Here is a 24,289-nt window from a genome sequence, read left to right as displayed (position 1 = left end):
AACAATACGCAAAAACATGCATACTGAAAACCAACCATATTCTTCTGGTATATTTGTTAACATGGTGTAAGGACTGGGCCCCACAGGGTGCAAATCTTGAACCACCTCATTTATGGCACGCAGATCTTGAATGAAGCGACGTCCATTAGAATTTGGCTTCTTCACGGGGAGAATAGGGGTGTCATATGGAAGCTGACAGGGTCTGATTAATCCTGCCTCTGAAAACCTTTTGAAAGGCTGTATGCCCTTTTGAGCCTCCTGTTTTAGCAGATACTGTTTCAGATGGGCTTTATCTTCTTTTCCTCTAAGGGTATCCGTACTGGCTGGGCATTCCTTGCTTTCCCCTGGGTCCCGTTTGCCCACACATCGGGCCTTACCTTCTCGTAGATTTCAGTGGTAACAGTTCTGGTTCTGACTCCGAGGTCCCAGCGAAGCATCTGCAAACTCAGGGACTGCTCCGGAGAGGCTTGTGCACCACGTTGTCCTGGAGCGAAGGTTATTGTGCGTTCAGTTTACAGAAGTCTCAACCCAGAAGTGGGGTGGGGCATTCTGGCAAATACAGAAAACTGTTTCAGGGTTAAATCCCCCACCTGGCACTCTAGGGGTTCTAGAAATGAACAATCTTGGATTTCACCAGATACTCCACTGACTGGGGTCAATCTTGTCATTTTCTTTGCTAATTTGGTGTTCAGAACAGAATAGGTGGCACCAGCATCAAGAAGTCAATCAGCTCGTTCCCCACTGTCGTTTGTACCCGGGGCTCCTGTGGGGAAATGAGGATGGAGTGTTTTAAGTCTGGAGGAGCCCCTGGGCCTCTTCAACCCTCATCAGAATAGTGCCCCCTCCACCATCTGGGCCGCTTTTCTCATACTGTTAGTACTTTCCTTTCCTTTCTCGGGGCATTCCTTTTTCCAATGTCCTTTCTCTTTGCAATAAGACATTGGTTTTTCCCCAGGGGACGCTTACCTCCCTTTGACTGGCCTGGTTTTCCTTTCAGATGGTTTGAATTCCATCAGCTCAAGGCGGCAGCCAGGAAAGCAGCATTCCTTTTGGCATCTTCTTGCTTCGTCTGATGTTCTCTGTTATTGTACGCCTTAAAGGCAATATCTGTAAGCTGGGAAGGATCCATCCCTAATGCTCTGTCTAGTTTTTGCAACTTTTTTTTGAGCTCTGGAGCACTTTGTCCTATAAAAGTCATGTTAACCATTCTAAGATTTTTGGGGTCTTCCAGATCTGCATCTGTATAGTGCCTATAAGCTTGATAAATCCTCTCCAGGAACTCAGAGGGGTCTTCATCGATTGTTGCTGAATTTCTTGGATTTTATTTAGGCTCTTTTGCTTAGGGACCCCGGTTCTCAGGCCTGTGAAGATACATCGCTGTAGTGTTCTAGTCTGACTCTCCCTGCAGCCTCGCTAGGATCCCAGGGTGGTTCAAATATCGGGACAGCTGTGTTAGCCTCATGTACCAGCAGGGTCCTCTAGATGGAGCCAGTGAGCGTCTTCTCTGCTTTGTCTATTATCAATCTCTTTCCATGTCCTGTTAGGAGAATATTCATTAAAATATGAACATCTGCCCATGACAGGTGAGAGGTGGCACAGATGGAAGAGAACAGTTCTGTCATCCACAGGGGACCCTCCTGGTGAGGAGGATTATTATTTTTCCAATTAAATAAATCAGAGGTAGAGACGGGGCTGTGCATCCATATGAATCCGGCAGGTTGTCCCTGGGCATTAACCCCCACTGGCCACTGTCATAACGGATATCGCCCTGCTCCAGCGGGGGTCCCTGGCCAAACTGGGTTCCCTGTCTGGTCAGGGAGGGTGAAATATAACCCAAGACTCTGCGGCCCATTTCAGTTCTCCCCTCATAGGAGGGGGGAGCATCTGCCTCAGGTACTGAGGGCGCCTCCAGGGGTGGTGGCACCAGGGGGGCAGCTGCAAGGGCTGATCCTGTGCAACGGAGGGGTTAAGGGTTTGTAACACATTACATCATCGTCTTCTCTAATGTCCTGTATAACAGACCCCTTTTGTTCCTTCCCTGCTCTAGTGTCCTGTATAACAGACCCCTTTGGTTCCTTCCCTGCTCTAGTGTCCTGTATAACAGACCCCTCTGGTTCCTTCTTGCTCTCTGTACCATAAGGAAATCCTTCCGTTCCCTTTTTTCATCTTGGTATAGCAGTATAAAGGCTTGTACATAAGGAACTTCATCATCTTTCCCAGTTTTTTTACAAAACAATTCTAACCGCAAGATTATATAATAATCCAGTGAGCCATTAACTGGCCAGTGCTTGCTGGATTCTAAAGAATACTGTCGCCAGGCAGCATTACAGTAGAAAACCATCTTTTTCTTAGACATGGGCTCATAACTATAATTAGACCATTTATTCAGAATTAGCCCCAAGGGCCTCCACTTGGGGACAGATGGCGCATTCCCCATTCTGACACACAGAGATGGACAGACACAGACACAGAAAAATGAGGCACCAGTGAACCGGTTCCCAGATTCTGATCAAAATCTCACAACTCTTCCCCACTCTGGCAGGGCACCGTATCAACCAAACAGTCCTTCCTCTCAAAGAGGGGAGGACCCCAGATGGAGAGGGAAGGGAGTTTTCAGTTGTACACACCGAGATAACTTACCCTACCCCAGATGTGAGTCCATCAACTCATCTGAAGAAGTCATTTTACCTTCTACCATGGAGAGCATTAAAGGCAGGCAGAGGCAGAGGGAAGCCAACAGGGGGCCATCCCTGAGACAAAGAGAGCCTTGGCAGCTGCTAGAGACTATCCTAAGAATGAATTTCCCCCAAAGATAGCTAGCCACTGGCAGACACATGAATCCTTTTGTGGTCGCCAATTTCTGTTACTGCACAAAGGGCACAATCTGCTTACCACAAAACAAAAGCCAATTCATCAAGAAGCAAAATGGTGGTAGAGAAAGGACTTTTATTAAGTGAAAAGCCAGCTAATCAGAAGACAGTGGACTCATGTCCTAAAGAACAATCTTAAAGAGAATAGAGAATCTTGAAGCAGTTATATAGAGCTAGTGGCTATAGAGGAGAGGTCCAGAATGTTGACCATCTCGCACTGTACACTGTAGGGGATGCCACACAAGACTTTTCAGCTGTCATTGATGAGGTATGCCAGTACAGAATCTCTCTCCAGGGGTTGTTGGAGGAGAGGGTCAAGAAGGTTGTCCATCTGGCACCATAGACGGGGGGTCGCTACATTTCTAAGGAACTCAAAAGAACACAGTTACCATCTTATCACAGCTGGGAGGTATAAAGCTAAGCAGGGGTCATAAGTCATAATGCATGCAGTTATATTTATGATTCAGTTATTATCTAGCTTACATGCAAGCCAGAATATGTCCAGCTGGGTTAATTACTTAGAGGTTATCCATAGTTACAATATGGCTCCCTTTCTACAAAAATGGTTTCCCTTATGTCAAGTTCTTGTTGAGCCAGTATCAAAACCAATGACCCCCAAACAAGAGACTGATAGAGAAAAACCACTTACCGAGAATAGAAGCCACTGGAGCCAGCAACATCTAGGAACACATAAACTGTAATATGTGAATTGCTGGAGACACAGGATGGATTATCTTGAGAGTTAAATGCTCTCGGGGGGCGGGACTTAGGGGCCCCCCACAAATCATGAGTGTTTCCTTCAGCAGCCCAACCTGGTTCTCATAGTGAAGATGGGAATAAATTGCCTCCTGCTTCATGTAAGAAATGGGGGAAATCATTTTGATATGCACACAAAGCATTTTGTTCTTTGTAACTTGGACTTTCCCTCAAAGGAAATTAATGTGCCAAAGTCTTATCTGATGGGCAAAGTGCAGACAGACACCTGTAGTCACTTCAGGTTCCTCTCTGACAAAAGTGGAGGAAATATAAGTGCTGAGAACCTGTTCTGAAGTTCATAGTCTAGGGACTCTTTACCACCAAAACATTGCAGGTTTCATCACAACAGAAGAGGACATTTTCCCTTTCAAATACCTGACACCATATCAGCAGGGTCCCAAGATAAAAACTGGATTAAAACAGACACCTACGTAACACAGACTCTACTTAAGAACGTGTTTCTAGGAAAACCCAAGCATACCACCTGTCTGTCAGTTGCCACGCTGTGGCAGCTGCTCACATAGAAGAACTAGAATGAACGACAACTAGGATATACAACTATGTACTGGGGCTTTGGGGAGAAAAAAATGAGGAAGATTGGCAACAGATATTAGCTCAGGGTGAATCTTTCCCTGCAAAAAAAATAAAGAGAATCAAAAGGGAGTATTATGAACATTCATATGTAAACAAATTGGATAACTTAGAAGAGATGGATAAATCCTACAAACATGCAACCTACCAAGAAAGAATTAAAAATTAGGAAGCCTGAACACACCAATACCAAATAACAAATTCAAAGAATTAATACCAACCCTTGTTAAACTCTTCCAAAAACTGGAAGTAGAAGAAATACTTCCAAACTCATTTTATGAGGCCAGCATCTCCCTGATATCAAAGCCAGACAAAGACACTAGAAGAAAACTACAAGCCAATATCTCTGTGTCAACTTGGTTTGACCATAGTTCCCAAATATTAGTTCAAATATTATACTAGACGTTTCTGTGCAGATTTTTTTTTCAAGATATTATTATTTCAATGGGTGGAGTTTGAGTAAATCAGACCCCCCTCAATGTGGACGTGCCTCATCCAATCAATTCTGGTTCTTAATAGAACACAGACTGACCTTTCCTGAAGAGGAAGGAATTCTGCCAGTAAACTACATCTGTAATTGAACTACAATTCTTCCCCTGGGTTCCTGGCTTGCTCACCTAGACTAGAGATTTTTTACTTAATCAAGTCTTTATATTCACATGAGTCACTTCCTTCAAACAAGAAAAGAAAGGAAAAAATAATATATATAAAAACACACACATTCACACATCATGTTGGCTCTGTTTTCCTGACACACCAAAACACTATATTTTATTTTTGATGTTTTATAAATTGAATGAGTGATTCATTTTATATGGGGAGCCATATTGTTTGTGTAATCCCTAAACAAAAATTTTTATGAAGGGTTCAATACCTTTTTGCAAACAAATAAAAATAAATTTTCTGGGGGCCAGCCCGGTGGCATAGTGGTTAAATTCACGTGCTCCACTTCAGTGGCCTGGGCTTCGCAGGTTCAGATCATGGGTGCAGACTGATGGATGCACCACTTTTCAAGCCATGCTGTGGCAGCATCCCATATAAAGTAGAGGAAGATGGGCATGGATGTTAGCCCAGGGCTAGTCTTCCTCAGCAAAAAGAGGAGGATTAGCAACACATGTTAGCTCAGGGCTGGTCTTCCTCACAAAAATAAATAAATAAGTTTTCTGTCTTGTTCACAAATAAAATGACAACTGATATTAGAGCTTCTCCCATCCCATTTTAAACTGGTGAGTACTGAGTGGAATGGGCTTCATGCTAAATGTATTAGGGTGGCATAACAGTGAGAGGAGCTCTGCTGACCCCAATAAAACTGGTGAAAATCATTTCAATAAACATTTAAAGGCACTGGAAATGGTCCTAAAGGCAAACAGGAAATAATAAATACTTATTCAAAAAAATGATGAAGTTTTGTAAGAAACATGAGAGTCTGTGGTATTGGAACCAAGAGCACTGCCTCCCCAGCTCCTCCCAGCTCACATTGGTGAAGACTCTACTCCAGACTCCTGCAGTCTAGAACACATGGCCCCCTGTCACCCCTGCTCCCACTAACAGGGCTATCTTCTGAGGGGAACAGGACATCAACATTTCAAACCTTGTGCCTAGCTACCTGTTGCTGAGGGTAAGTAAGTGCTGGGAGAGTGTGCTTGAAAAGTGGGGACACTGTTGTTTCAGTCCCTACACGTGGAACTGAGGTGATGCTTTTGGGGTGGTGTGCTGACAATACTGGTGCACCGGTCACCCTGTCCCAGCTCATGAGGTGAGTGTAACATAAGTCATTTGTGAGGGGCCAGGAGAAACAATTGAGAGGACCTCTGGCTGTTTGCACTGAGCCCTCTGCTCTTCAAATGGGGTCATCACACAGAGAGAGGCTTCCCATTGTCCCCAAAACAGCTCCAGGTTCCTGTCATAGAGATTTTGCCTGAACATCGGGGTGAAGTGAGCCATAGAACACAAAGCTCTTAATCACTTTCCAAAAAGTTTACTTGGCTGGCCCAAGATCATGAGAAGTTCACATCAAAGGACACTGTCAAGAAAGTGGTAAAGAGAAATTGAGTAGATTCATTCACAAATATATTTATTGAAGATAGAGCCTACAGTGTAGGCTGACTATTTTTCTACCAAAAAAAAAAAAAAAAAAAACAACCCAGGAATTACACTGCTGAGAGGAGGATTACAAGGCTCAGAACAAATATGGTATAATTTTACTTATATATCTTCTTTCTTCTCTTCTAAAATGTCAGCTTTAAAGCAAACAGGGATATTTGCTCTGCTTTGTTCACCAAACCACCTACCAGAAGGCCTGTCACACCAATACTTCTTGCATATTGGGGCTCATAGAGAGACAAACACACACTCATGGAAGCTTCACACAGACCTCATCACAGGCCCAGACCTTCACACAGTGCATTGTTCTCACTCCCATCCCATCTGGTAGAGGGGTGTCTCCTGGCTCCCAAACCAATCCCCAAAGAGGGTGTCTCAGCTCCTCCAGAGGGGGAAGGGATTTCACCCTTCCTGAGACCACAGAGGACAAAAAGTACATCTCTAAAAAAGACAAAATAGGAGACTGGATGGCAGAGTCAGGGCCCAAAATGGCTGGAGTCATGATGTTCCAGCCCCTCTCCCTGCTATAAATGCATCCAGAAACTCACTCATCATGAATTGTGCCTTTGTCACTTTGCTCTTCTATTGTGAGCTCAGTGAGGGGACAAAGGTGAGTATCTCCCCACTCAGCACCCATGTCCTCTGCTGCAGGCTCCTTGGTAAACATCACCTCTGCTGTGGACTCATATTCCACAGACCTCACTCAGTCCCCCCACGGGGGCCCCACCATCTTAACTGAACACTTTCTCCTTAGGATCAGTGTCCAGTTTATACCCTTGAGATCTTAATTTATGGAGGAGACTAAGTGACAACATGGACAGGTCAATGTCATTTAAAGATTTTTATTACTTACATTTCCCAAGATAAGGGGGCATGCCATGCCAAGCAGGGTCACAAGGGCTGCATCAGGTTTGCTCAGGAGGCAGAATCAGGAGGGGGACAAAAACCTAGGCCACAGCCTTTATTTGCGGTCCCATAGGAAATGTAAGTCAGGGCAGAGTAAGCACTATAAGGGGCACCACATGCCCCTTCCTCACTTTGCTTTGAACAATTCCAACAAGGTTGGGGCACAGGGATGGTCCTTAGTCATCTGGTAGCTGGTCCTGGGTTGGTTTAGGGCAGGGAAAATATCATCTTGCTGTGTGAGAGGTGGATAAGGAGGTCTGTAGGGACAGGGCACTGGACCGGGTGGTGTGCACATGAAAGGCCTGCTCCAGACAGGCTGTCCACTGCCAACGTGGAGTTAGGTCCCCCTGGGAGAGGCAGTGTCTCCCTATGTCTGAGAGGCCCCCAAGATGTCAAAACATCTGAAGAGACAGAAAATAAAACACATGATTAACTCAATGAGAAAGAAGACAAGGATTTATCTGCTCACATCAGATCAATTCAACGCAGTGAGGGAGGTGCTACCAGGGCAATTAGGCACCAAATGAAATAAAAACATTCCAGATTTTAAGGACATACACACATAGCCCCCCAGACAGACATACAAAATCACACAGGCTTTCTCACTGGACATACATGTGCACACACCCACACACAGACACCCAAAGTCACAAACCCTCAGAGACAATGGCCCAGAGACACACAGCCCAAGCCCTGAAGAGGGGAGAGTCAGGGCCCACAATGGCTGCAGTGACCATCGTGTTGCAGCCCCTCACACTGCTATGATCACTTCCAGAAGCACGCCCCTCACCACATGCCCCTTCCTCACTTTGCTTTCCATTGCAAGCTCAGTGCAGACAACAAAGGACTATGCTTCCTCACCCAGCTGCCCTGTCCTCCCCTGTGGTCTCTATGACCTGGGATCCATCCCCGACTGAGGTCTCCCTGCATGAGGCTCAGTTCCATGGGACATCCTCAAAGAGGCCTTGATCACTGCCCCACCCTGGAACATTCACTGATGGGGGAGGAGACCTTGGGACCTCAGACCCCAGGTCTCCCACAGAGACATCACCTTGGGGACCAAGGAAAGCACTGGAAGTTGTTGCAAGAGCACGTACAGATGTGGCTTGACCCATTTCTGCCTTTTCCCTTCAAGAAACAGTGGGCGTGGCCTCTGACAAAGGAGAGGGGTTACAACCTCCTGCACCTGTGCACTTCAGGAAAGGTGGAAATCCCCACCATTTCCCACCACTTCTTTTGGTGTGGTGCCCACTGCATTCTGGGAGCCATGTGAAGAGAGGCGGCCCTGTGACTGTGGAGGGTCTGGCTGAGATCGCCATTTCCCACAGGCTTTGGAGTGGAAATATGAAGGGTGAGTCCTGTTCCAGAAAAAGCAAGCAGCAGCCTTGGTGGGTGGGCTCCAAACTCACTCAGGAGGCAGATTCTGAGGTGAGGGAGCTGGGCATGGTCAGCGCATGAGCCACTGAAACCACAGGGTGGAAAGTGCCAGAGATCTCAGAGAGAGTGATATAGGTACAGCTGGGCCCCTGAGGGACTCCCAGAGCTGGGACAAAGCAGGGCATCTCTTTTTGACATTATCGGTGGTGTTGAGACTTTTGTGAAACTGTAGTTGCTGCAGAGGTGATGTTGATGTGACAGTGGGGAGTATTATTTTCCAGGGGCCTGGCCTTCATGACTTGGGTTCTGGGTTCTGCCATTGCTTCACCTCACAGTCACCTGGGGTTGCAAATGTGAAAACAAATATAGGAAATCTTGTTTAAAATGGAGTCAGGAAGCCCTGAAGGGGGAGCTCTCAGGCACTACTACTTGTCATATCTTGCAGACCCCAAACAGGAAGAAGTGCACCTCCCATTCCCCAACAGGAGGAATCTTACTTTACAGACCCCAGGAAGAGGAAGGAAGAATTTCTCCTTGCTCAGCAACACCCCAGCCAATGAGAAAACACCACACTCAGCCACTGTCACCACCCCGAACTCTCCTTCTCCTTCAATGGACTTCTGTTCCAAACAGTCCCTCCCAGCTTCCTCCTCTCCTCTATAAAAGCCAGCCCATCTGTTCTGTTCTCCCTACCTGCTGATGGTTCACCATAGTTTGCATGTCCTGAATGTACTTCCTTGGCTATTCATGAATAAACTCACTTTACAGGTAAAATAATTGGCTCACTTAATTTTAAGGTTGACAGAACAGAGAAAATTTCCAGAGTGACACAAGTGTTGCATTTAAACATATTTTCCAACAAGGAGGCACCGAGTAGTCTTGAGATGGGAAACTTAAGAGCTGGAAATTGCCTCAAGAACTGGGAGATATGATGTTGATGCCCAAGGGTTAGATTAGAATGTACCCAGGCAGATCCCAAGTGTGAAGATGTGTTAGATGCACCTTTATGTTTCAGACCACTGCATTCCCTGGATATGACCCGGGAAACCTGGTGTCAACTCAAAGAGGGATGCTGGGAGCCCTATCACTTTCTCACCAGTTATGTGAATGACATGAGGGCAGGCGCAGCCCTAGAGAGAGTTTTGTAACTTCAGATGGGGTACCAGGAAAAGTCTACAGTGGCCTATGTCCTTCTTCCCTAGTCCTTCCACTTCTTCCTAAGAAAGAACCCAAGGTGGTGGAAGGAAGTGTTGCACACGTAGCAATCAAAAGGTCAGGAGAGTTTAACTTTCTCCTAGATGTGAAGACATTTTCGTTGTTTTCTATTAATTGTTTTCAGTATATACACATACTATTTTAAGAGCAGTTGTGAGCTTTCACAAATGTATAGTTCTACCACCATCAGGATGGAGAACACTCCATCATCCCAAAGGAACACTCTTGTGGTACCCATTTGTACTGAGCCCTCCCACCATTAATGACTGATCTGTTTTAGGTTCCTATAGCTTTGCCTTTTCCAGAATGTCATATAAGCAAAAAATCGTGTTGCCTTATGAGTCCTGTTTGGAAACTTTGATGCTACATTGGTAAAAGTGCATAATTATACAAACCTTGCAGTGTTCTTGTGAGTTTAAAATTTTTTACATTGCCCAGGAGAGAGGCACACATTATGCCATCCAAACTAAGAGATTCCTCTGTTATGAGCTCTGTGAATTTGAGTAACTTTATTTGCATCATGGGAGAAAGTATAGCGGTAGGGGATCAAATAAGATACTAATAATTATAAAATCACATAATTTCTACATTCTCGGGAAAAGATAAATTAGCACTGAATAAAAAAGGAACAAGTTTAGATTTCCATTATTGTTTTGTGAAACAAAAGCTGTCACATTTTACCCCGTCTTCCATAACATCTCCTGGAAATGTAAACATCTAGAAATGATCCTTGGAAACAGCAAAATGGGCTTTGGGGGCTTTGTGCATCATTGAAACAAAAACCTCCCAGCTACTCCTCTTATGAAAAGGCATAGAAAATTTCCCAGTTTGAGGATGTCAAATTTACCTCCTGTGCCATCACATAGGATATTACTCAAAATGACACTGTGTGTCTGTCTGCAGCTCACCTCAGTTATTTCTTGGATCCTTACCCTCTAAACATTCACAGCTCTTTTCAGTGTTTTAACCAGGAAACACACTGGACTTGCACAGGTATCATTCTACTCGTCGGAAAACCCATGATAGGCGACAACTGTGCAGATGATGAAAACTCTTCCTCAAACTGGGAGAAACTCAAGGTTTCATGGAGTAGAAATTATGTCACTCAGTCTGAACAGCAGCAAAATGATATGCTGAGTCAAAAGGCAATTTCAAGTCCTTTCCCCTGAGGTTAAACAGAAACATAAATACCCATGGCCTAAAACAAATACCCATGGCCTAAAACAATGGAAGTCTCGAGTTCCAGACACTCATGTATCTGGATGATGATCAAACAACACATGCAGTAAAATGTTTAACCATGGCTAAAATGAAGATGAGCTCTGTCTATGCCTTTATCTTTATGGGAACCACTGCTGTTACTCCCAGGAATGCAGGACTTTCAGTGTTGCTGTCCATTGTTTACACCCACACCTGAACAGTTCCTCCAACAGTGCTTAAGATGTATTAGATGGTGGGGAAACAATGATCAATGATGACATCCTCACTCAGTGAGACCTCTACCTTAGTAGAGAAGATATACACCCATCAAATGATGAATGGATACAGAAGTTGTGGCATATATATATATAGATGATAGAGTATTATTCAGCCATGAAAAACAAGGAAATCCTAGAATTTGCAGAAACATAGATGAAACTTGAAGGCATATGCTAAGTGAAATAATTCAGACAAAGACAAATATTTTATGATCCCACCTATATGTGAAATCTAAAAGGACAACACAAAAACTCATGGAAAAGAGGTCAGGGCCGGCCCGGTGGCGCAGCAGTTAAGTGCGCGTGCTCTGCTGTGGCAGCCCGGGGTTCACAGGTTCGGATCCCAGGCGCACACAGATGCACCGCTTGTCAAGCCATGCTGTAGCGGTGTCCCATATAAAGTAGAGGAAGATGGGCACAGATGTTAGCTCAGGGCCAGTCTTCCTCAGCAAAAAGAGGAGGATTGGCATCAGATGTTAGCTCAGGGCTGATCTTCCTCACAAAAAAGAAAAAGAGGTCAGACTTTTGGTTACCAGAGGTGGGGGGGGTGGCAATTGGAGGAAGGTGGTCAGAAGGTACAAACTTCCAGTTATAACATAAATAAGCACTAAGATGTAATGTACAACACGACAACTAGAGCTAACACTGCTGTATGACGCTTAGGAAAGCTGTTAAGAGGATAAATCCTAAGAGTGCTCATCACAAAAAGCTTATTATTTTCTTCTTTCTTTTCTTTTTATTCTATCTATACGAAAGATGACTTACTGAGTAGCTGACCTACTGTGGTAATCATTTCACAATATGTGTAAATCAAACCATTGTGTTGTACACCTTAAATTTATAGAATCATGTATGTCAATTTTTTCTCAATAAAATGGGGGAAAAAAAGGAGTCCGAGACTTCTGGTCTCTGGTCTGATATGTAAGGAGCTTAAAGCCAGATTCCAGTCCTCAGAAGAAAAAAGCCAAGAAAATTGAAATCAACAACTCTTCCATCAGGGAATTGAGGCCACAGGGCAAACTACTGTCTCCACAATTATTGAGAGAGAGAAACAAAAAAGTAGCCATTTAAAACATTGCAAAATACTCTATTCTTAACAAAGCATGCCCTGCAAACAATCTATTTAACAGAAACATTAGTGACTGGGATTTTCCAAGAGGCAAACTGACCTGGGGGAAGGAAACAGCCAACTTGAGTCTCTTCTAGCCTTTCTCTGATCTCAAAGGTGGGGCAATTGTGAAGATGATGGGTTTTTTTTCCCGCGTGGCCTCAAATATTTGGTGTCTGTTCCAATGCCACTTCTCCAACTCTACATCACCAAAGAGCTGTCCAAGAGTTTGATTCAATTCTAATACTAACTACCCAGAGTTTACGTCAGACTCCACAGGTTAAGAGCTCAGTCCCACAAACTGCCCCTTCTTTAGATGCCAACCACAAATGGGGTGCCCAGGCCACCAACATTTCTACTCAGCCATCTACAAATTCCTAGATTCTCTCCACACCTCATTACATTTGGTAATTTACTGAAATGATTGTGAGAACTCTGCAAACTGCTTTAATTGCTGTTATTGGTTTATATAAAGGATACAAATCAGGAGCAGACAAAAGGGAGAGATGCATAGGGCAATGTAGGGTGGTGGTATGGGTGAGGGGAGTGGAGGTGGAGGGGGCTGCAGAGATTCCACATCCTCTCTGGACACTCCACCCTCCCAGCACCTGGATGTGTTCACCAACCTAGAAACTCTCTGAATTCTATCTTTAAGGGTTCTGATGGAGGTTCCATTACACGGACACAATTTATTAAATCATTGTCCATTGGTGATTACCAGCACCCCTCCTCTCCACAGAAGCTGGGAGCTGGGTCTGTAATTTCCAAGTCTCTAATCAAGGCTTGGTGTTTCTAGTGTCCAATCCCCCTCCTGAAGCTATTTAGGAGCTGGTGAAGAGTTGCCTGATTAAAAGAACAAACACCTGGGGCCGGTCCCGTGGCTTAGCAGTTAAGGGCGCGCGCTCCGCTACTGGCGGCCCGGGTTCGGATCCCGGGCGCGCACCAGCGCACTGCTTCTCCGGCCATGCTGAGGCCACGTCCCACATACAGCAACTAGAAGGATGTGCAACTATGACATACAACTATCTACTGGGGCTTTGGGGGAAAAATGAGGAGGATTGGCAATAGATGTTAGCTCAGGGCCAGTCTTCCTCAGCAAAAAGAGGAGGATTAGCATGGATGTTAGCTCAGGGATGATCTTCCTCACAAACAGAAAAAAAAATCGTTAAAAGAACAAACACCTTATCACTCAAGCAATTCCGAGGACTCCAGGTGGATTTTGCTAAGAACTGAGAACAAAGATCAAATATCTTTCTTATTATATCATAGAAGGTCAAGCCCTGGGACACAGGCTCACTAAAAGATTGAGACCCAATCACTGGACTGGAGAATGCTTCCCCTCTGCCCACGCCTACCTCTATGTCAACTGGGTTCTTGTTTAATAGTAGTGGACTACACTGAAAGAACTAGATGCTTTCCAGTAACATCAAGAAGAAAGCAAGGATGTCCTCCCTCACCACTCCTCATCAATCTTGTACTGGAATTCTTTTTTTTTTTTTTTTTTTTTTAGATTTTATTTATTCATTTTTTTCCCCCCCAAAGCCCCAGTAGATAGTTGTATGTCATAGGTTCACATCCTTCTAGTTGCTGCACGTGGGACTCGGCCTCGCGTTGGACGGAGAAGTGGTGCCTAGGGGCGCGCCCGGGATCCGAACCTGGGCCGCCAGCATCAGAGCGCGCGCACTTAACCACTAAGCCACGGAGCCGGCCTGTACTGGAATTCTTAGTTGATGCAATTAGACACAAAAACGAAATAAAAGGTACATAGATTGGTAAGCAGGAAATAAAACTGTCCTTGTGGCACAAGATTGTCTATGGAGAAAATCTCAGTGAAACCCCAATTACAAAGAAACCCCTTGAACTAAGAAGAGTGTAGAGGAAGGCTGAAAGATAAAATGTTAATACACAAAAGTCTATTGTTTCCTATAGATACACGCAAAGATGAGCTGAACGCAGCTTTGACAAAGGAACAAAGGCAATTCAATGGGAACATAAATAATGCCAGAAAAACTGGCCACCCACATGTCAAAAACAAAAAAAAAAGAATCTAGACACAGACTTTACACTTTTCACAAAAATTAATTTAAAATGAATCATAGATCTTACGATAAAATATAAAACTACAACACTCCTAAAAGATAACATAGGAGAAAATCTTGCTGACCTTCGGTTTGATGATTAATTTTTAGACGCAACAAGAAAAGTAAGATCCAGGATAGAAAATAATTAGTTTGACTTCATTAAAATGAAAATCTTCTGATCAGTGAAACAGTATTAAGAGAATGAAAACACAAGTCATAGATTGGCAGATAATCTTTGGAAATCATTTATCTGATAAAGGACTGGTACCCAAACATCCAAAGAACTCCTAAAACTCAACAAAAAGAAGACAAACAAACCAGTTAAAAATGGGCAAAAGATCTGAACACACATTTCAACAATGACATACAGATGGTAAATAAACATGTGAGAACATGCTCAAAACCATGTGTCCCTAGCAAATTACAAATAAAAGAAGAATAAGATATCTCCAGACACTTATTACAATGGCTAAAATTAAATACACTGAGAACACTGAACTACGATGAAGATGGAGAGCAACAGGAACCCTCATGCACTGCTGGTGGGAATGGAGAATGGTATGCCTACTTTGGAAGAGAGGCAGTTTCTTAACACAAAGACTACTCTTAGCATATGATACAGCAATCACGTTTTTTGAACTTACCTGAATAAGTTGAAAACTGATGTTCACAAAAATCTCTGCACGTGAATGTTTATAGGAACTTTATGAATAACTGTCAAGACCTAGATGTAACCAAGATAATTTCAATAGGTGAATGGATAAACAATCATGGGTACATCCATAGCATGAAATATTCTTCAGTAATGAATAGAAATGAGGTTATCAAGCCAAAAAGACATGAAGAAACTTTAAAATCATATTGCTAATGAAAGAAGCCAATATGACAAGGTTACACACTGTATGATTCCAATCATGTGACATTCTGGAAAAGATCAATTATAAGACAGTGAAAGATCATTGGTTGCCAGGATTTGGAAGAGATAGGGAGGGATGAATGACTAGATGGAGCAGGGGAGACTTTTAGGACAGTGCAAGTATTCCATGTGATACAGAAATGAGAGTCATGTCATTTTCCATTGTCCAAAGCCCAAAGACTGTGTAACACAGAGTCAATACTAACGTAAACTATGAACTTTCATGCATCAAATTGGCTCATCAAATGTAACAAATGTATGATAGTAACACAAGGTAAAAATATATTACAAACTGTGGAAGCAGAGGGGTTATGTGGGAAATCTCTGCACTTGCAGATCAAGTTTTCTATAAACCTAAAACTGATCCTAAAAAAAAGTAAAGTCAAATAGGGAAAAAATGATAAAGACAGACACATGAATATTGACCCCTGTTGACTGACTTATGACAGAAACAGACCATCTTTCATCCAATTAATTTGAACTTATTTCAATAAGTGATTATGGTGCTCTAAGAGGCCTGTACCCTGACACTCGGAAGAGAGGAGAAATTTCTACTGAATGCCTTGTTAAAAGCCCAGCACTGTAGATTCTGAGAAGTTAAAAGAGTGCCTTCATCACTATCAGTAGTGTCCAGAAGTCCCACGTGGATAGAGTGTCCTACTGAGGCTTGGTGTGTGGCCTTCATATGTGTAGAGACAAGTGTGACTTTGATTTCTATTGTAGGCAACTGTGAGGCAAGAGATTCCTGGAGTTCTTTTACCACAAAGGGGCAACTCGCAGGGAATCACCCACAGTCTGTAAGGTCTGCAGCTGGAGCCCATTATTGGTTGGTGCTAAGATGACTGCTGGATGTACAGTCAATGTGATGACCTTTGGGCCCAGTCCTTCATCAGAGATGTCCCAATTAAGACAGGAAAAGCAACTCTGCCTGAGCTCCGTCATGTACAAATGAGATGATGTCCCTTAAGTCTGTGCCCTCATTGCTTTTCACTCAGGGAGTCCTAAGGATCTCCTTAGGGAGCCTGGGGGTCTGAGAGAGGGGTGACTTTTTTCAACACTATGGCACCTGGCAACGGACTAAGAGGGAAAGCCACACCCTCCTGTAGGTAGCACATCCCAGAGTATCCAAGTTTGCCTCCATCATGTCTCCAGGAGGTCTCAGTAGCCATGCTGAGCTCTTGGGGTGCTGTTTCCAAGTCTCAAGTCAAAATGGGCTGCTGGATAGATGGTCACATGCTCAGGGCCATCTACGTGCAGGTTACCCTCATAAGTAGAGGTGATTGCAGCTCTAATGACATATAGTCTGGTGCCTAGGGCAGGATCTTGCATCAGGAGCCTATGGATAACTTAAGGCCATCATGGGTATCCCAGGAAGTGTGACAGAAGGTCACTGATGCCTCTATAGTGAAAGAGACTCTGAGGGCACTAACAGCAGTGTTTGCTGTATGACAATTTGAAGAGAATCTCCAAACATTTGTGCTGGGGGCTTGTGTCATTCAAAGTGGCAAATTTGCAAGTAACAGCACAAACAGGCTCAAGTAAAATTTGTAAACAAGGAATATATTGCCTCCCAAATTTCAAGAGAACCTAGTAGATTTTGTGGGTGGGTGCTGAGAGGAACAACAGCTATTTCTTCATGGTGTCAGAGAAGGAGAAGGTCTTAATTTATCAAATAATTTTCAGAAATTTAACAAAGTTGTCAAGGCCTCACATTATATGTGTGGCAATGTTCATCCACTTTTTGTGAGCTCCTTTTTTCAATATTTGTAAGTCTTGAATGTCCTCAGAGGAGAGGTCATTAATATAACCTCATACCTGTGTTCTTGGAGCAACCAGGATGCAGTTCAGATCCTGCTGCAATGACTGTGTGGGAGGGCACAGCTGTTGAAGATCCATGAGGAGAACCCAGTAAAGGTGCATCACGTCCCTTCAGAGGTGAAGGCCAAGTGCAGCTGAGAGGCTGTTGACTCAGGCACTGACCAGAACAGACTTAGCCAAATTTGTGAGAGCTGGATATTTATCACTTGCTGATTGGTTGTAGTCAGTAATTTCCACACTGTTGGGAGTGGGTATAGAGGTCTGTGTGGTGCAACCATAGCCTCAAGTTGAGGTAAACCACTCTGAGGTGCCATTCATTCTTTCGAGGTTTAATAAGACAAATTGGACTGCTAAAAGCAGCACAGGGAATAATCAACTCTTCACTAACGAGGTTTTCTATCCAGCTGTCAATCCTTCAAGGCCCTGGGTAACTTACATTGGGCCATATTAACTATTTGATTGTGGGGGTAAAGTCCCTGGGGTCCCAACTTGTCAAGCCAATTTGTAAGCGGCAAAGACTTTACTTCTTGATCACTGGATCAGAGCCAGCTGATCCAATGGCGCCAGCTCCAGCTCACTGTGGAATGATTTAGGACAATAAGTGCTGTGACCATGGAGAATTCAGGGAGGACCATAGTTCTGATGGTTAAGGAGAAACACTTGTCCTATTTGTCCTCTATATTTCATTAACACCCCAAATGTCATCAGGGGCACCTTGCCTACATTTAGTGGGATCCAGGTATAACTGTAACTTGACCCCTAGTATTGATTAACTGCTTGAAGGATTCTGAATTAGTGCATTACAGCAGATAGCAAAATTAATTTAGAACTATGTTGTAGAGGCCCAAAAGCCAAGCAGTGTACCTTTATCTGTTTAGTTATGTAAATTCTTTCAGTATATTTTGGATTTCCAATTGGTTCCAACCGGACCTTTCTTTCAGTATTTTTTTATTTTGTTCCCTCCTTCTTGTCCTCCCGTTTTGTTTTTTTTTGGTCATTGGATATACTTCGGGGGAAAAGGCATCATCTCTACCCTAGTATTTATTTATTTTTTTATATAATTTTATTTTTGTTCTCCCAAAGCCCCAGTAGATAGTTGTATGTCACAGCTGCACATCCTTCTAGTTGCTGTATGTGGGACGCGGCCTCAGCATGGCCGGAGAAGCAGTCCGTCGGTGCGCCCCTGGGATCCGAACCCCGGGCCGCCAGCAGTGGAGCGTGCGCACTTAACCGCTAAGCCATGGGGCCAGCCCACTACCCTAGTATTTATATATTTTTTCTTCCCAAGAGCCTCAAAACAGTGCCATCAAGCTTAGGAGACTCCCAGATGACAAATGGGTACTTTAGTGAGTTTAAGGTCCCTGGACTTAAGTCAGGTTCGAACTAATCCCATTGCTGTGCCATGGGGTGCCATGGGTGTTGTCCCTTATAGCCCCAAAGATTAGGATCCTTGTCATGGTAGAGGCAGGGGCAGCAGCTGCTGCAGAGGTACTTAAGGGTCCTAGTGAGCCCTCTGGTGTTAGGAGTGTGGACTCAGCCTGCCACCTACTGGCTGCCTTTCCCCCTCTCTTCTTGTCTTTTTAAATGACAGCTGTTTCAGGAGTGACCACATTTGGGCCCTCCTCTTGCACAAGGTATAGTCCCCCTGTGCCACCCCCATCCCTGGGGTACTTTGGGGTAAATACAGCCTCTGCCACAGCTTCACTCTAACACACAGATAAATCCCAGCAAAGACGTTGACCCAGGACTGATTTAAGGAGGCCCCAATCCCATAGTCCTGCTCCCAAATGCCTGTAACTTCTTGAAATTTCCAATCTGGTCAGCTGAACCTAGAACTGAGGCTTGGTGGGTGAACACTGCAACACGGGGCAGCACAGCTCACAGCACAGGCTCCCCAGCAAGCAGCAGCCCGGAGTGCAGGCCACCACCAGGCAGCAGAGCAGGTGAGCAAGTCAGAGCAGGAGCAGACAGACCCATGACGGGGGGCAGGGTCATGTCTGGACATGCTGCTCAGGGTGCCAGCTGTTATGGTCGCTGCAGAGGGGTGGTTCCCTTGTTGAGACTGACGCTGGTATGCTCCCCTCCCCCAACACACACACCCAGAGGGTAGGAAAAGGCTTAGGACTCACATAATAGAGTTCTGAGGGTGAGGGCAGGGCCGGCCTCTCAAGCAGCTCTGACACGGCTTCAGAGAGCAAGGAAAGCAGCCTAGTCTGGGTGTTTGCTGTGGCTGGGGGGTGGAACTGCAGTAAAAATTGTTATACAATGGCAGGGGCTTGTGTGGTAGAATCTCCTGCCTGCTCTAGAGGAGAGAACACCCAGGCTTTCTCATCAGCTTGTCCAGCTGGGGGCACAAGAGGAAGAGGGTGGGGTGAGGCCTAAGCTGTGAGCATTCAAACATCCAAAAGTATGGATTCCAACTGCTTGTTAACAGACAAACATGGGTGAAAAACTATGCATTTGCAGTTGCTTGTTTTTATATAAGAAACACTAACAAGAGGCTCAAAAAATAATCAAAACTGCGTATTTGGGGGTGACTTGAGGAACAGCACTGGAGGGGACCAGGATATGTTGGCCATGAGTCTTCTTCTTTTTTTTTTGCAAGGAAGATCAGGCCTGAGCTAACATCTATTGCCAATCCTCCTCCTTTTTTTCCCCAAAACCCCAGTAGACAGTTGTATGTCATAGTTGCACATCCTTCTAGTTGCTGTATGTGGGACGAGGCCTCAGTATGGCCGGAGAAGCGGTGCGTCGGTGCACACCCGGGATCCGAACCCAGGCCTCCAGTAGCGAAGCGCGCGCACTTAATCACTAAGCCATGGGGCTGGCCCTGCCGTGAGTCTTCTTAAGTTAGACTGTGCTGTCTTACAGATTTATTTAAACAAAGAAAAACAGAGAAACTGATATATACTATCATTTATTATTTAAGTCTTATTTAATTTTAACTTTTGTACACATGAAACCATTCTAGGATTTAATTCCTTTAAACACTAACAGTTACAAAAGTGCAAACCACAAAATGAAAACTTTCAAATCTCTTTCTAACTAAAAGGACGAGCTGCATCCTAGTTTGTCCTTCCCCTCTATCTCACACTGGGGGGATTTTCAGGAATAAGCAGCATTTTATATGCAGTAGGGGTTTCAGTTTAACCCCTTATATGTACTGGATTTTCAAAGATTTACATAGGCTTCAGAAGTTTTCCTCACATCAATTAAAGTAAAAATTCAATCACTTTAACCTTTTAAATTTGTATGTTCTCTAGAGACATGCACATAGAAAAACTGATCTAAAAATTAAAAACGTGCTCAAAAACTTAACACATTTATCTCACACCTTGAGGTTCTCTTGCATAAAAGGAAAAAAAAAAAATTCTATTTAGTTCCAGAATTTTCTTCCATTCCTCACATCCTATCTCTCAATCAACTTACAGTTTCAGGGCCCAAGTGCTAAGGGAAACTAGAGACAAAGGGCTGCAGTATTCAATCAATAAAGGAATCCAAAGGCAAGAAACACAAATATTGGAATCAGCACAGATAAGCAGCCTGCTTCCCATAGGACAGAAGGGAAGCCACATTCAGAAGGTTCCATATTCTAGACTCTGCCGGTTGAGACAGAACCCCTGGAGTGGCTCAGTCCCTGGTGAAGGGGGGTGGGGCACCTGAGCAGCCACAGGAGTGAACTCTGGGAGCTCCACACACCCCCTCTCCCCAGGGAATAATGTAAATGCTCCCTCTCTCAGGCTTCCCTTCTCACAATGAGGAAAACTCAGCTGGATTCAGTTTAAGGTTCTGACCAAGTGAACTCCCAAATTAATGGGCCCTAATCCAGGACACAGAACTCCTGACTTTCACAGACTTTCCCAATGTAAACAAATTACACTCTGAGTGCATCTACACTGTGGTACAAAACTGAAGTCTAGAAGAAGGTCCAAGGAAACCACAGTTACAACCTCAGAAAGGGCATCACTCCCCACCCCCATGAGCACGTGCACCCCCAGCATTCCAGAGCTCTGCAGCTCCTCTCAGTATAGAGGCTCCTTCCATGGCGGGGTGTGAGCAGTAGGACACCTGCAGGGGGAGGCTCCCCAGGAAGAACAACCGGGCCTTCAAGTCCTTCCCTTTGCAGGCCCAAGGGGGCCTTAGCTTAGATCACTGCCCTCAGGCCTCTGCCCCTACTGGAGTATTTCTGGACCACCATTGATACCTTAAATGACACAAACTCAGTGTTTGACCAATCCAGCTAAAACACTCAAACCAGTCTTTATGTGGAAATAAGGGAAGAAAATTGTATGGCATTTTGCTGGCTCAATAAGAAACCCCACAGGAATGTACTGCATTTCAGAAAAAAAGATGTCAATTAATTATTTCCAGGACAAGAAATGTTTTCTAAACTATTAATCATACTTGAGCACTTCAGGTCTGCCAGTCTAACCCCTGGGAATCCATTTGAACTCACCCAAAATAAAAGAACAGACCTCAGAATATTAGTAACATGTTAGGAAAGGAAAAAAGGAAAACAATTTTTAAATCATGCAATGTGAAACTGGAATGTTTTCTTTTTTCTGAAATTCACTTCTTTCTTTCTCTTTGGAAACATTTTTATATTGTTTTTCAAGCTGTATTGATTAAATAAATTTTTATTCATAGAAAAACAGAGTAAAATAAATATATCTTTTGAAGGTGACAAACCTAAGGAGGGGCAGTGCTGACAGGACAGATCACCCGGAAAAATTTGCCAAGAATTTCCAACCAAAGGACTCACAATTGAATGTCTGTGCCCAGGACACATCTTGGGAGGAGAGGCAGAAGGATTTCATACAAGATATTTGCAGGTAGCTAGTCATTACTTTTTTCTCTTGTAAAACATTCACAAGCAAGAAATAAACTCTTTTATTTATTCATGTTTTTTTTGTGGGAAGATCAGCCTCCTGCTAACATCTGCCAATCCTCCTCTTTTTGTTTTTGCTGAGGAAGATTGGCCCTGGGCTAACATCCGTGCCCATCTTCCTCCACTTTATATGGGACGCCGCCACAGCATGGCCTGACAAGCGGTGCGTCGCACCCGCTGCGCGCCCGGGATCCGCGAACCCCGGGCCGCCGTGGCAGAGCGCGCGCACTTAACCGCTTGCACCACCCGGCGGCCCCTAAATAAACCCTTTTAAAAAAGGCCATCCATCGATCATGGGAAAATGATGAACAATTAAAATATTGAGTGTTTGTAGTTGATTATGACGCTGTGAATCAGAGCCAGGAAGTCGGCATTTGGGAATGTGAGGAAGGACTTGGAAATTTAGGAATTTACTGCCAGTCCTAGGGAGAGCTGGGGGGCAGGGTCGTGGATGTGAGACCCTGCTCCCCAAACATTCAGAAAACTCAGGAGAACACGAGTCCCCCTGAGGAGAAAGGAGGGACTGGGGACCCCACAGCCCACAGCTCCTCCCACGCAGGAGCCCCGGAGACCGAGTCACGATTGTCCCTGATGACCCTCCCGTGGTCGCCGCACCATCTGGGGACACGCGGGGCTGCGGGCGCAGAGCTGCCCAGAGAGGCTCCGGGGCCCAAGTCGCCGCGCGCAGTGACCACAGGACGCCCGGGGTCCCGGCTGCCGGCCCCGCCCCCACGCTGCGGCCGGAGGGGACTGAGGTCCGAGCGGCGCCCCCGCGGACTCGGGTCCGCAGACTCGGAGGTGACCGCGGGGAGGCCGGTCCCGCCACGGCCGGTTCCGACCAGCCCTCCTTCCCCAAACCGTGCCTCCAGACCCCCAGCCAGAACTCTCACCATTTCGAACTTTCCTGGGTCCCCCGCATCCTTCCTACGACTGGGCACAGGTCACAGCGCGACAGAGGCCGCAGCAGACGAACGTTGGGCGTCTAAGGGCAGCGGCCCGTGACTGGAAGGACTGTGGCACGAGAGCAGGACGTCAGGATGGGGGCGGAGCGTCGCCCCACCCACCTGCCCCAGAGCCGACCCTGATTGGACAGTTCTAAGGGCCACGCCCACTCGCTCCTGAGCGACCGGGGATGGAGATTACGTGTCTGAGCCAACCCAGAGGTGGAAATTGTCCTCTCTGGAGACTTTTCCACTGAAATGCAATGTTATGAGGCCACTCGGGGAACTGTGACCCTTCTTTGCAAGCACACTTAAAATCACCTCACCATATGTAATAATTAGTCTGTCTCCACTTTGATCTTCGATCTTCCACCCAGCGCTTCCCCATCTCCACTCAAATCGTACTTGAAAAAATCCTGTGGCCTCCCAAGCACTTAGCTCTGGTGGGAAGTTGGAACCCGCAGCTCTAGTAGGGCGCAAGGCCTCTTAGTCTAACCACAAGGTATGAGATGTTTTCGTTCAGTTCTCAGGTGTACGTTTTACACTGGAGGGAAATTTATTTCAGGTCATTTTTTGTATGCGTCCTCAGAGAACTTTGAAATGTAAAAGTCTATAATATCCCTAGGGTGATTCAATTCCTATTTGGACTGATACAACAAAAAACAAGAAAAAGTTATGTAAATGTAGGATGTACCTGGAAAATGCTCATATGCTTAAGACATTGGAATGCAAAACTCTTTTGCATTGCAAAACTCAGTGCATTTATCTACTTATTGAACAGGTTTTGTTTTTTTTTTTTTGAGAAACAATGTGAGACAGGAACCAGCCTAATGACACAGGGCCATCTGCAAGGCCCCTAGCCTAACAAAATAAGGCCCCGAACCAATCCTCAAGGTAGGAGAATCAGAAACCACCAAGATCCACAGTCCATGGTTTTGGGACTTTCCCAGGCTTACACATGCGCCCTAGCACGCAGGAGTCCACTGAAGATGACCCTAGCCCCATTACCATACTAAAAATCACACCCAGGGGTGAGAGCTAGCATACTAATAATACAATACATACAGTGCATGTGGCGGCGTGTTGAACAACAGCGCAGGCGCAAGCACAACCCCACATCTAAGTGCCATGACAGAGCACCCCTTCCCAGCCTTTGCCTAATAAAAGCCACACAATCCCGCCCCCTAATGAGCAGCTCACCTGCCCCTTTCCTTTCTTCACTGGCTCCCGTGTGCCTCTCC

General features: G+C 45.0%; 1 protein-coding gene and 1 long non-coding RNA gene across 2 annotated transcripts in view; one reads left to right on the top strand and one right to left on the bottom strand.

Moving 5' to 3' along the window:
- LOC131394552 (zinc finger protein 709-like) overlaps positions 1-24,289 on the top strand; it is a 442,972-nt gene that overhangs the window by 187,749 nt on the left and 230,934 nt on the right. The gene's annotated exons all lie outside the window — the stretch shown is intronic.
- LOC131394573 (uncharacterized) lies at positions 27-23,107 on the bottom strand. The gene is made up of 3 exons (XR_009216196.1): positions 22,998-23,107; positions 967-1,537; positions 27-763 (listed from the first exon to the last, which is right to left on the bottom strand). It is a non-coding gene; the product is annotated as an uncharacterized LOC131394573 (long non-coding RNA).

This window comes from Diceros bicornis, chromosome 30, assembly GCF_020826845.1.
Source record: "Diceros bicornis minor isolate mBicDic1 chromosome 30, mDicBic1.mat.cur, whole genome shotgun sequence".
Taxonomy (NCBI): Eukaryota; Metazoa; Chordata; class Mammalia; order Perissodactyla; family Rhinocerotidae; genus Diceros; species Diceros bicornis.
The sequence above is the reverse complement of the archived record's forward strand: the minus strand, read 5'-3'. Positions and strand labels throughout refer to the sequence as shown.